At 35.5% G+C, this 12,201-nt stretch overlaps 1 long non-coding RNA gene across 4 annotated transcripts; it reads right to left on the bottom strand.

The window, feature by feature from the left end:
- Positions 1-1,559: 1,559 nt before the first annotated feature.
- Positions 1,560-11,347, bottom strand: LOC132640514 (uncharacterized). 4 transcript variants are annotated; one of them, XR_009582262.1, is made up of 10 exons: positions 11,022-11,347; positions 10,435-10,682; positions 10,240-10,361; positions 9,862-10,143; positions 4,108-5,697; positions 3,812-4,022; positions 3,633-3,725; positions 3,448-3,549; positions 2,999-3,334; positions 1,560-1,979 (listed from the first exon to the last, which is right to left on the bottom strand). It is a non-coding gene; the product is annotated as an uncharacterized LOC132640514 (long non-coding RNA). The 4 variants fall into 4 exon arrangements; XR_009582263.1 differs by lacking the exon at positions 1,560-1,979 and adding an exon at positions 2,374-2,915; XR_009582260.1 differs by lacking the exon at positions 1,560-1,979 and adding an exon at positions 2,374-2,901 and having other exon boundaries at positions 11,022-11,345.
- Between the last annotated feature and the right edge of the window lie 854 nt (positions 11,348-12,201).

Consider the following 12,201-nt stretch of genomic DNA (forward strand, 5'->3'; position numbering starts at 1 on the left):
ATCAAAATTAATACCCATAGCAGATAACTGGTTCATGATCCCCTGAAAAATATTCAGGTGATCTGTCATTGCGGAACCATCGTGGTATTTTAAACCCAGCATTTGCTTTATTAGAAACATCTTGTTATTACCAGTTTTTCGAGCATACAAACTTTCAAGATGCTCCCATAGGGTCCGAGCATGTGTCTCTCCAGAAATATGGTTCAACACATTATCGTCAACCCACTGTCTAATAAAGCCGCAAACCTGCCGATGCAACAAATTCCACTCTTCATCTGATTTATTATCAGGCTTTTTATTTCCAAAGACAGGTTGATGAAAATTCTTGACATAGAGCAAATCTTCCATTTTGCCCTTCCAAATGGCATAATTTACGCCACTCAAAGTAACCATTCTACTAGTGTTGGCTTCCATCGTTTATCACAAATACAAATATTATTTTATTCGAAGACCAAAGTAATTCTTTTCTGATGTGGAAGTTCAGACTGTGCTGCAACCACAGAGCATACTCAGACAGAACCTTGGCTCTGATACCACTTGATGGGAATAAAATAGACCCGCAAAAATAATATTCACGGTATTAGTAATAAACGCGGAACACTAATTATGGTTAAATCAGCAAGAATAAAATGCAGCAATAATGACACCAAGATTTTACGTGGAAACCCTTCTGAATAAGGGAAAAACCACGGCCAAGAGGAGCAGCTGATATCACTATAGTAAGGAATTTTACACTGTGTAGTCACGAGTATAAATACTCCAAAGACCACTACACACTCAAAAAGAAAAACACTCTTTTGATTTTTCCCACCTCACTACAATATCACTCACACTCTATTTTTCTTCACAGACTATTTTCTTAGTCTATGGAATATCTCACTTTGCTCTCACTCAGATGTATTGTCTGAGATTTTGGTGTGTAGCAAATGATTTTTGGTGTGTCCACAAATGAACCATAAGCTGCCTATTTATAGGAATGAATTTCCTATGATGAGGTAAGCGCTTACGTCACGACTATGATGAGGTAAGCGCTTACGTCACGACTATGATGAGGTAAGCGCTTACATCACGAAAATGTGAACAAAAGAATTGACTTGTTGGCCAATTTCACAATTGCTACCAATGTGATTTTGTCAAAGGAAGAAAAATCTTCCTTTCTTAAAATATGGGATAGGGGACTGGACCCCACAGAAACAACTTCAAAATTAACAATAAAAGGGAAGGAGGTGTCCGGTGAGTGCAATATGACTGTCGTGTTTCCTGCACTTTTAAAGTTACAAAAAACAGATGTTGAACTCTGCAAATCTCTCTTATTAAGCTGCGTCAACTCTGCAGATATCTATAACTCACTTCAACAAATTGACTGCTGGAAAACAGATCAATTTTGTAAGAAGCCAAAGCAACAGGAGCAAGAAACTCAACAATTAACATGTCCAACTTAACTATCCAAGTGGAAGCACAACGGTGATGCAAGATAACCCATTCACATCTGCAGACTGGTCACAAGTTTTTTTTTGGTAACTAAAACAATTTTATTTACCAAAGAGTATATTTACAATACAAAGCTAAGGAAAACTGGTACCTGAACACATAGTCCCAGGAAACCAGAAGCAAACAGCAACATACTATGCCTTTCTATCAACTAGAATAATCTCTAAAAACAACAAAAAAAAACTACAGCATAAGCAATCTAAGGGTAGTAGTTCAGGGCAGCAAGTTTACTAGCAAGCTTGGGCTTCACACTTCTGCAAATAACAGCATCTTGCACAATAAGCCTGTTAAGGACACTTGAATTTCTCTGCTTATGTTGAAAATTTCTGGCATTTCTTTCCTGCCATATGAAATAAACACCAGCAGCCAGAACAGTTCTTAGCATTTCATCATGTGCATTCTTCTTGTTTGCATACCTCATCATCCATTCCATATCTTCCTTCCATTCCAATGGAGCTCTATGAATGTTTTGCCATGCCAGCAATTTACTACATGCAGTTGCAGAATACACACGAGAAAATAGATGATCAACATTCTCTTCTTCAGTTTCATAAAGAGAGCATATATCAGTATCAATCAGTTTCCATTTCAACAGCCTGTCTCTAGTGTAGAGTTTCCTGTTTAGTGCCAAATATAAATTTAGGTGCACCAGCAGTATTACCAATCAGTCTCCTCCATTGCACTTTAGGGAACTGTCCTCTAAGGAGCATGTACAGCCTCTTTATAGAAAAGGGTTGCTGCACACTTGCTTCTAGTAGCTAATAGAGACTTGAGATTCTAATCCCCATGCATCACTCACGTGTCGCACTTATATTATCATAAATACACAATAAACTCTCTACGAATTGAAATAGATGATAAGGTAAATAATCTACTGAACAATTTATACGTAAAAAAATAAATTACGATTAATATCCATAATAGCAAAAGTCACAATTTAAGTACAGAACATCAAACTAAAACATAGTAAACACAAGTCTAAGACAACCATTAGAAAATTAAATCCCTAAAAAGCAAAAGTACTGAACATCAAACTAAAACATAGTAAACACAAGTCTAGACAACCATTAGAAATTTAAATCCCTAAAAAGCAAAAGTAGCCCACTAAGAAAACATTAAGCATTTGATTGGTGATTTGCGTTGTTATCGGCCGATGATCCTCCTACATCCACTGGTGAAGTAGGTTCATTCTCTGCACAGGGGCGGATGCAGTAAGAGGCCAGGGTGTTCGGGTGAACACCCTGGACAAAAAATTACAGTGTATATTTAGGGTAAATTTTCTGTGTTCATGTACATATATTAACTTTTGAACATCCTGAACATATATTACAGTGTATATTTAGGTCCAATTATTTTTCCGAACACCCTGAGTGAAAATCCTGGATCCGCCACTATCTCTGCATCAGCAGGCTGAAATAATAGAACTGATATTCAGTGAGAAACCTATTTATTAAACTGACCAGAAGTGGTTGTACTAGAAGAAGTACAAACTATATTTACTTCTTACCTGTGGTTGAGTAGCAAAGAGACCAGCAAATTCTTCAGGAACCCCTCCTTCCTTTGATATCATGTAATCCTTCAGTGCGGTCAAGGTTCCTTCTAATTGGGACTCCAAATGCGTGACCTTTTGATGCCAATAGGTAGAAGTTCAGAATGATGCACCGTAACTAGTTGAAGAAATGCTTAACTCGTTAAGTCGTCGTTTAGTATTCAAGAATGTGTTTGAAGGAGCTGCTCCCATACCCATACATCTAACTCTCCCAGAGTGCTCTGCCCCTAACATCTTACCAATAATATCATCTCGGGAAACTTCAGACTCATTGGCATTCAATTCAATTTGTTCCTACAAGCATATACATATCAATAGTAAGTACAAAATAATAAGACTTGAGATGCTGAATATTATAAAGTAACAATGAAATTAATGTTACAAAAATGCACCAATGATATACTTACCACTATAGCCCGTGCCTCATCATTCACAAATGATCCATTCTTTCTCTTATGAGTTTCCATAAATATTTTTCCGCGACTAGGAGTTTTTCCAGTTTCCATAAACTAAGAAAAACATGTCTTAATAAAAGTTATCCTAATACAGTTTGATTCAATAAAAAGTAAAACAATTAAGTTAATACGCATACCAGCTCATATCGTCTTCTCGAGTTAGCTTTTGAACCACTAGTGTGTAGCATTTTTTGCTTCCTTTGAATTTCCTTATTTCTTCTGCAAAGCTCCTATCAACAAAAACAATTAAAACTTCAAATTTTCATCTTTATTTAATTACGATGAAACAAAACTTATTAACATAATCTGAACTTACCATTGTTGATGGTTTTTGACGGTAAGCAACAAAACTAGCCCATTGATCTTTATTTATACCTGATGGCACATTACTTATAATCTCATTTTTGCTTTTGGCCGAGTCAATATTCATTCCACAATCTCTGCCTATGTGTAGCCCACTTCTTTGAAATACTAGCATTGCAATATCTGTATGCAATGGACTCACTTTCCCGAAAAAGAAATCGAGGCTTCAAATAAAAAATAGTCGTTAGTTTTCTCAGGTTATTAAAGTCTTGGTGCAATAAGTAAATATATATGTAATAACACTTCTACCTTCAATATTGTTTCAAAGCAGTCTTCCATATATTTCTTAGGCATGCGATGGCCCTGACCACCTCTCAAAACTAATCGGGAACAAATTACAGTCAATTGCCAATGATCCACAATATCCAGCGAGCAATCTTGCTAGGGCTGTTCACGGTTTTGGTTAAAACCAAAACCAAACCGAAAATTTAACCAAACCGAATAAAAAAACCGACATTTGGTTTGGTTTGGTTTGATTTGGTTTTAAATTTTAAAAACCGATAATATTTGGTTTGGTTATGGTTATATTAAAAAATAACCGAATAAATAACCGAACCAAACCAATAAATTATATACATAAATTTTATAATTATTTATATGTATAATATTAGTTTTTCATAAATAATTATAAATATTTTATACCTTTTAATCATTAATTTTATTTTCGATCCACTTATTTCACATGATTGTTTAAGGCCCATGTTTTTAAGAATATGCCCAAGCCCATGTCTTTCTTTTAACTCTTTAAGTGTTAAGTGTAAACCTACTAACAGAAGCTCACGTTAGAGTCTAATGTCTTTAACTTAAATTTTTAGCCTTTCTTTGTAGATTTGGAGGTTCCTATAGAAGATACTTCAGTAACATCAGCATTTGCTGCAACTCAAGCACATGGTAATGCCCTAATACTTCTTCCGTGGGTAATCTTCCTAAAAAGCAAAAAAGAACAACTCCTTGTAGTTGAGACCCTAACCTTTGGGATAATGATAGAAAAACATCTGAAGTTTTAGATCATTATACAAAGTTTTTTTAATAAAATGGGAGAATTGAGGGCAAAATGCAAGTACTGCCCCAAAGTTTGAGATCATTACACAAAGTTTTTTTATTTCATATATTTTAATTTTAATTTTAGGTAGTCTTTATGTTTAATTAATATGTATGTTTATAACAACTAAAAGCTCCTATGCTCTACTTTATTTCCAGGTATGTGTATTAAGATGACAAAAATGGTGCAGCCACTACTTAGTTAGTTTTTAGCTCTATATGTAATAGTTTAGCAACTTTGGGTAACTTGAATACGACACTATCACTAATAGTGAAAATATTTCTATGATGTATGTTCCACCTTAAACGATAAATAAAAGTTATCGTTTGAACAAAAAAAAAAGACACGTCTTTTTCAACTTTTTAATGTTTTACTGATAAGTCTCATGGCTGTTAGTCATAAACCGAAAAATCCAACCAAACCAAACCAAACCGACAATAACCAAACCGGTGGTTATTATTTTATTTGGTTTGGTTATGATTTGAGACATTTAAAAACCGACTAAATTGGTTTGGTTATGGTTTTAATCAATAACCGATCCAAACCGAACCATGAACACCCCTAGTTGCACTATAAGGAACTTGTTCTTGTTGCGGGAGAATTGGAGCTTGTTCTTGTTGCGGGAGAATTGGAGCTTGTTCGTGTTGCGGGATAATTGGAGCTTGTTCTTGTTGCGGGACTTCGTGAGTTTGTGACGGATCATGTGGGAAGGCTTGTGCCGCTATAAACAGTCAATGACGAAGCATGTCCATCCGCCGACTTTAGTGGATTCTTGAAACGTTTAATCTTTGGCATGGCTGCATATAGTGAAGAAAGTCCAAATCAGACCTTGAAAATTTTACCTTTGAAACAAAATTGGGGCATATGCAGCGAAAGTACCCAAATTAAATACGACATAAATTCATAGGAGGTCATATCAATTATCACCAATACATTAAAACGGATTGCTCAGACTTGTTGTGAATGTTTGAAGAAACTGAGAATAAACATACAAAACACCATTTGTAAAGAAGCACCGAGACAGAGAAACGAGAAATCAAAAATAAAAATTGCACAAAACAAGTTTTCCACATCCGAAATATAAAGAACAAATAAGTGTACAGCAATGATCTAGCCCCACGACAACTTTACTAAACAGAAATTTGATGGCTAATGCAAGAAAAACAAGCAAAGGATCTCCAACAGTTACGTGAAGGGGATTGATCATTAAAAGTTAGGGAACAGTGATTTCACAGAACAGTTAAAACAACTTTTGTCTTAAAGGAAAACACCATAACGTAACGTTTACCTAATACTACTTGCACAAAATGAATAAACTTAGAAGAATTTGAATACTACAAAAAATAAAACTGACCTAATGCTAATCATCCGTATTCTATCTCTCCATAAGGAATTATAAGAGAATTTATAGCTGCGGAAAGGGAAGTTTGTCACCAAAAAAAGGGGAGAACAGCGAAGGTGGAAAGATGGAGGGAAAGATGGAGGGGAAAGTGGAAAAATGGCGCAGAAGTGGAAATATGGAGGGAATAACATCGTGTTTAGGTTAAAAGCGTGGGAAATAAAAATACTGAAGTGCTCGTTTCTTTATTTTTTTTCCCCTCTTTAATTTTCATTATTACTATTATTTAATAGAAGCACATTTATAAAATAAAAATAATATGTTTGGTAAAACATACTTAAACACAATTCATTTATCTATTAAAGAAGTAATAACGGAAGTAAGGACAAAACAAAACATCCAAAATAACGAAAAATTGAAATGCAGAAAGATCTACGAAAACCATTACAAATTCATCTAATATTCAGAATAACAAAAATTCTTAGATTAGATAAATGTAGCAAAATTCAAATTATCAAATTAATTTATTTGAACACAGTGTTTTAAAAGCTTCTTTGGTTCTCGCTCCGAATCGTCCATTGGCGGGCACTATCAGAACGCCTTAAGGCATTTTGTATTGACGACTACTATCAAATCGATACAATTTCTCCACAACTAAAATTTGATGTATTTGTGGAGGTTATCAAAAACTGCACAAAATACTCGCCACAACAAGAGCAATTTTGAGGAGGTTAAAGCAAACGCTACAAATTGAATGTATAGTAGGGGTCTTTTACAACATCCACACTTAAACTGCCATAAATATTTTGTGGGGTTTGGCACAAACGCTACAAAATAAAAGTATAGCGGGGGTTTCTAATGACCTCCATAAATAAACCGCCACAATATGACATTTTTTTTGTAGTGAAATATATATTTTACTCTTAGGAAGACTAATAACATTATCTATAAGGCATTTCAACTTGCATTTTGTTTTTTTTTTTAAACTGGTAACTTTGTATTCCTTAGCATTAAGGGTATGCTGGCCACCTCCAAAAATTTACACTTTACTTAAAGAGAAATACTTATAGTAGTCCTAAAAAGTCCACTAACTGAACTTCCTCTTCTACATATTGTTCTTTACACCAAAAACTTAATGAAGTAATGACCTTCCATTGAATCTTCTGCAATGAACTTTCTTTGCCCTTAAAAATTCTGTCGTTTCTTTCCTTCCAAATGTTCCACCAGATGCAGGCAGGAACTGTTTTCCACCAAATCTTCTGACTCTTGCTCACTCCCTTTCTTATCTAACAGCTTAGAAGGTCTGCAGTGTGTTCAGGCATAGTCCAGTTCACCTTAGCCAAGTTAACGAACAATGCCCAGACTTGTGCCGCAACTTTACAATGAAGGAAAAGGTGATTGTTTGTCCCTAAGGCCTTCTTGCATAATGTGCATCTTGAAGCAATGTTAATTCCTCTTTTCTGTGGTGCTTCATGAGTCAAACAGGCTCTCCAAGCTACCAGCCAGGTGAAACACTTCACCTTAGTTGGTGCCACACTCTTCCAAATGGATTTCCAAGGTCCTAGTGTCCTCCCTGAAATTTCAGTCAGACCCTTGTTGTACAATCTGTTTGCAGAGAACAGTCCATCTTGATTATGCTTCCATGTCAATTTATCTGGCTCAAAATTAGTTCCTTGAAATCCACCAATTATTGTCAGTAGTTCTGCTACCCATGCTATTTCCCAATCATTTAAAAGTCTTCTGAAAACTAGATTCCAGCCTTGGGGAGACCACATCTCCTCTATTGTACTATCTTGGATTTGTGCTTAAAGAAAATAAGCTAGGAAACAACAATTGTAATGTCCCCTGTCCACACCAATTTTCCTTCCAGAAAAGAATCTTGTCACCCCTACCCACCTTGTAGTTAACATTTGCCTTCAGAGCCAGCCAGAAAGCTCTAATGGTCCTCCATACCCCCACACCATAGGTATTTGTCACCTCATTTGTACACCATTTCCCATTTTGGCTATACTTATGTTGGATCACCTCTTTCCATAGCGCCTGATCTTCCTGATTATATCTCCATAACCACTTCATGAGTAAGCTTTTATTCTGTAATTTTAGGTTCTTCACCCCCAATCCTCCATGCATTCTGCTACTTTTTTTCCTCATTGTTTCCTTGCCATAGAAAGTTTCTCCTTAGAGTGTCCAAAGCCTTACACACCTTGCTTGGGATAGGAAATAACGACATCACATATGTTGGCAAAGAATCCAAGACTGAGTTGATCAAGATGAGTCTTCCTCCCAAAGATAGGTATTGAGATTTCCATAGAGCTAGTTTCTTTTCAGTCTTCTCTATGATGCCATCCCAGATTTCCACTGCTTTATGCATTGATCCCAAAGGCATAGATTAACGAAACAGAGTTTGATATACTGGTTGACCTTTTCTTTGATACTTCTAGCTTCATGTGATTAATATCATACTATACAGCAGAATGCTTTTTATTTCTAGGTAATCATGGTGTTTTTTGTTTTTGGCTTGTTGCTAATTTGGTAGAACTCAACACAGTTGACTTAAGTTGCATATAAGGTTTGAATTGTCTGCAGTTGCAACATTTGGAAATCACATAGTTATGCTCACCTATGGATATCTTGAATGAAGTCACTAATACAAGAAGAACCAACACACATACTAGGAACCTCTACAAATTAATTCTTCTTCACATCCATTTAAAGAAAAGATGGTCTCAGAGTTTAAAAATTGGTCCTACTTTGCTAGATACCAAAACTCAGAATATTATTCAACTAGAGCGACTTACTTTTGGCTCTTTCCATTTGCTAACATCACATTCTATTTAGTCATCAAAGCACGTAATGATGTAAACCAGTACAATGAGGTTCTAAAATAACAGCACAGAGCCAATATCAAACTCTTCAATTAGGAGTCACCAGAAATTATGTCTATTGGCTCCATGGTTTCATTGAACTACTCCCAAGTTCTGTTTTTACCTCATTTTACAGTATATAAAATTTTAAGTGATTAATGTTCTTCACCTCTAAATATATCAAAAGCAAATTCCATATTCTAGTAGCTCGCTGAGAAATTTGAGGCAGACTACTCAAAAATCAGCCAAACAATCTGAATTCCAGACAGTTTACAGGCACAAATTAGCATTAGAATGTCCAAAAACTATCAATCCTAGATTCTTGTTATTCTCTTTCCGAGAGGATAATGTTCCTGTTAACTAGCAACCGATCAAGTGGCAAAAAGAATAATTATGTAATGGGAAAATTACTATCCCAAATGACCCCTACAAATGCAAACTGATCCACATCTAAGCTAGTAGGTCATTTATAGAAAATCGGGCACATTTCCCCCATAACTGTCACTTCCTCCAATACCAAACAACAACAACAACCAGACAATACCAATACAACAGCGTTCAGCTAGACTAATCAACAATCAACATATAATATCATCAACAATACTTTTCATCAACACAACGAGCGGCAAGCTCGGATTGCAACCCATTTAACCCCTTCTTTATCTTAGTTTGCCTTAGCTTCAATATAACAACATAACCAAACCTATGGAAGTATTAAATTTCATAATAGACAACTAAAGCTAAAGAAGGAGACATACCAGCTTCTTCCTCAAGCCCACTTGGCTCGTGGCCCCACTAGTGTGTAGCGATCCACCCCTCTTTGAGGCTTTGGCCTTCTTCCCATTAGCACTTTGCTTAAAAAACGTCAGATCAGTCGCCCATAAGTGCAGTAGCTCCGGCCAGAAGTCATCGCGGATCCACTTAGGCTACAGGCAATTGACACGGGCTCGACGTAACGCATCCTTAAGTATTTTCCCCGCCTTTTTCTCGAAATTCTGCGCGACTACTGCCTCATGTTCCGGCTTCCAAGAACACTTTCTCTGCAACGAAATTAAAAAGTTTTGATTAATATATAAGGAATATTTCATAAACAATCAAGATGTAGTTATATTATTTTATTACAAATAATAAATAACCTGAACTCTATAAACATCTGCCTCTTCAGATCCGGTGACACCTTGCCCAAGACAGAATGGCGCCTTTATAGAGTCCGTTGATTGTCTTTGAAACCCTTTTAGTTGCTTTGCCCGGAAAGAAGCTGCATCAAAACAATGAAATAATTAAATGTTTTAAAATAAAGTAAATAACTTATGCAAATTAAATATACTTACGATGAACCTAACTGGCTCGATTATGAGACGATCATATTGATCATAAGCCTCAAGCTGTGGAGGGCCTCCTCGTCGGGAGGTTCTTCGTCAGAATCCCGACATCCCAACATGTGGGTAGATGATGTCGATGGCTGTGACATAGTCGGGCTGGGAGTAGCTGTCAGAGTACCGCTCATAGTCAAAGCACTCCTCTTTCCTGACTTTTTCGGGGCTTTGGCAATAGCCTTACCCCTATTATCACCCGCCATCTACACAGTAAATATATATATATATAAGTATTGCAATATAGATTAAACAAATTGGAAATAAGAAAGCTTAAACAAAAGAAAATTTTGTAAGCAATATTGTTGTAAAAATGTCACTGTTTTTCTCAACTAACAAATTACATACAAGCAGATCACTACTTTACAAAAGAATCCTGTAAAATCTACAATCAATAACCTCTCACTTTGCTAATTAGACAATAACGGCGAAGGACTATATGAGCAATGCTGAAATCACAAATGCAAAGGACATCTATAACATGACGCAAGAAATTATCCTCTTTACAAAGGGCATCTATAACATATTTAATAGATTATTAAAACCTGAATTCTTATACAGAGAAACCGCGGTCGAAAATCGTTGTAACACAACAAACACCAGCAATCAGCAACATCAAGTTTTATCACATCCTTAAACTCAAACCAAAAGCTCAGACATATGAGAACCATTAAACTAAGGGATTGTGAAATATGATTGAGGCGGAGTGGTGAGTTCCTATGTGAAGGAGGCAGAGAGGGTATAAAGACAATATAAACGTGTGAAGGAGTTAGGGAGGTTGTGCAATGACACATTTGTACTCTCTTTTTGCATTCCAGATTCTTCTTTTTTTTCTCCCAGTATAGTTGCTTTAGCTTTCCAAATATTGCATAAGCACACCGATACCTGCGTAATATGGCAGTTTCGTTTTGAAAAATGCACAAAAAACAAGCGTTATGCTCCCTCGTCACTTTTACTTATTATTTTTTACTTTACACCCCTCAAAAATTAATAAATGATATATATATTTTATTATAATACTCATATTAATTGGTGTATGGTCTCATTGGACTTGAAAAATTATTTAAAAATGAGTAATTAATGTTAAGGATAAAAAAATAAATTTATTTTTTCTTGATATACTAAAATGGATAAATAAAAGTGAAAAATTATTTTTAGTATGATGGAGAAGTAAAAGTGAATGGAGGGAGTATAATTTGCTTCAAATGTACAGCACCTTGGAATTTCCCAAATTCCGTAATAGCTCTTTAAGTTTTACTAATGCTATCAAAATATTCTATAATCAGGTCGTATAAGATAATTATAAATAAATTTTTATAGTAAATATTCTTTTTTTTTAATGCGTTCACTTTCTGATCAGTTTGAGAATGGATTAATGTACAGTCAATGCTAATCACAACATCTTTAATATTTTCTTTATAGTGGGTTTGCTCATGTGTCATCATTTTGGGTTTACTGTTCTAAAGATAAAGAGCACTTCATAAATATCTTGTATTTATGGAGATCATTTCTAGAGTATCTCCCAATGTCAGCAGTTGGTCAAAACTCAATGGCCTTTATGTAAATGTTAATTCAAGTACATCATATGAAACATTACCTTTCTTGGTTCTCTAGTTGAAAAAGGTAACAAAAGTTTGCAAATAGCGGTGTTCACAGTTTGATTAAAAAACCCATACCCGACCCAAAACCCATTCCGCCCCATTCCTTCTCTTTGTTCTTCTCTTT

This window comes from Lycium barbarum, chromosome 1, assembly GCF_019175385.1.
Source record: "Lycium barbarum isolate Lr01 chromosome 1, ASM1917538v2, whole genome shotgun sequence".
Lineage (NCBI taxonomy): Eukaryota > Viridiplantae > Streptophyta > Magnoliopsida > Solanales > Solanaceae > Lycium > Lycium barbarum.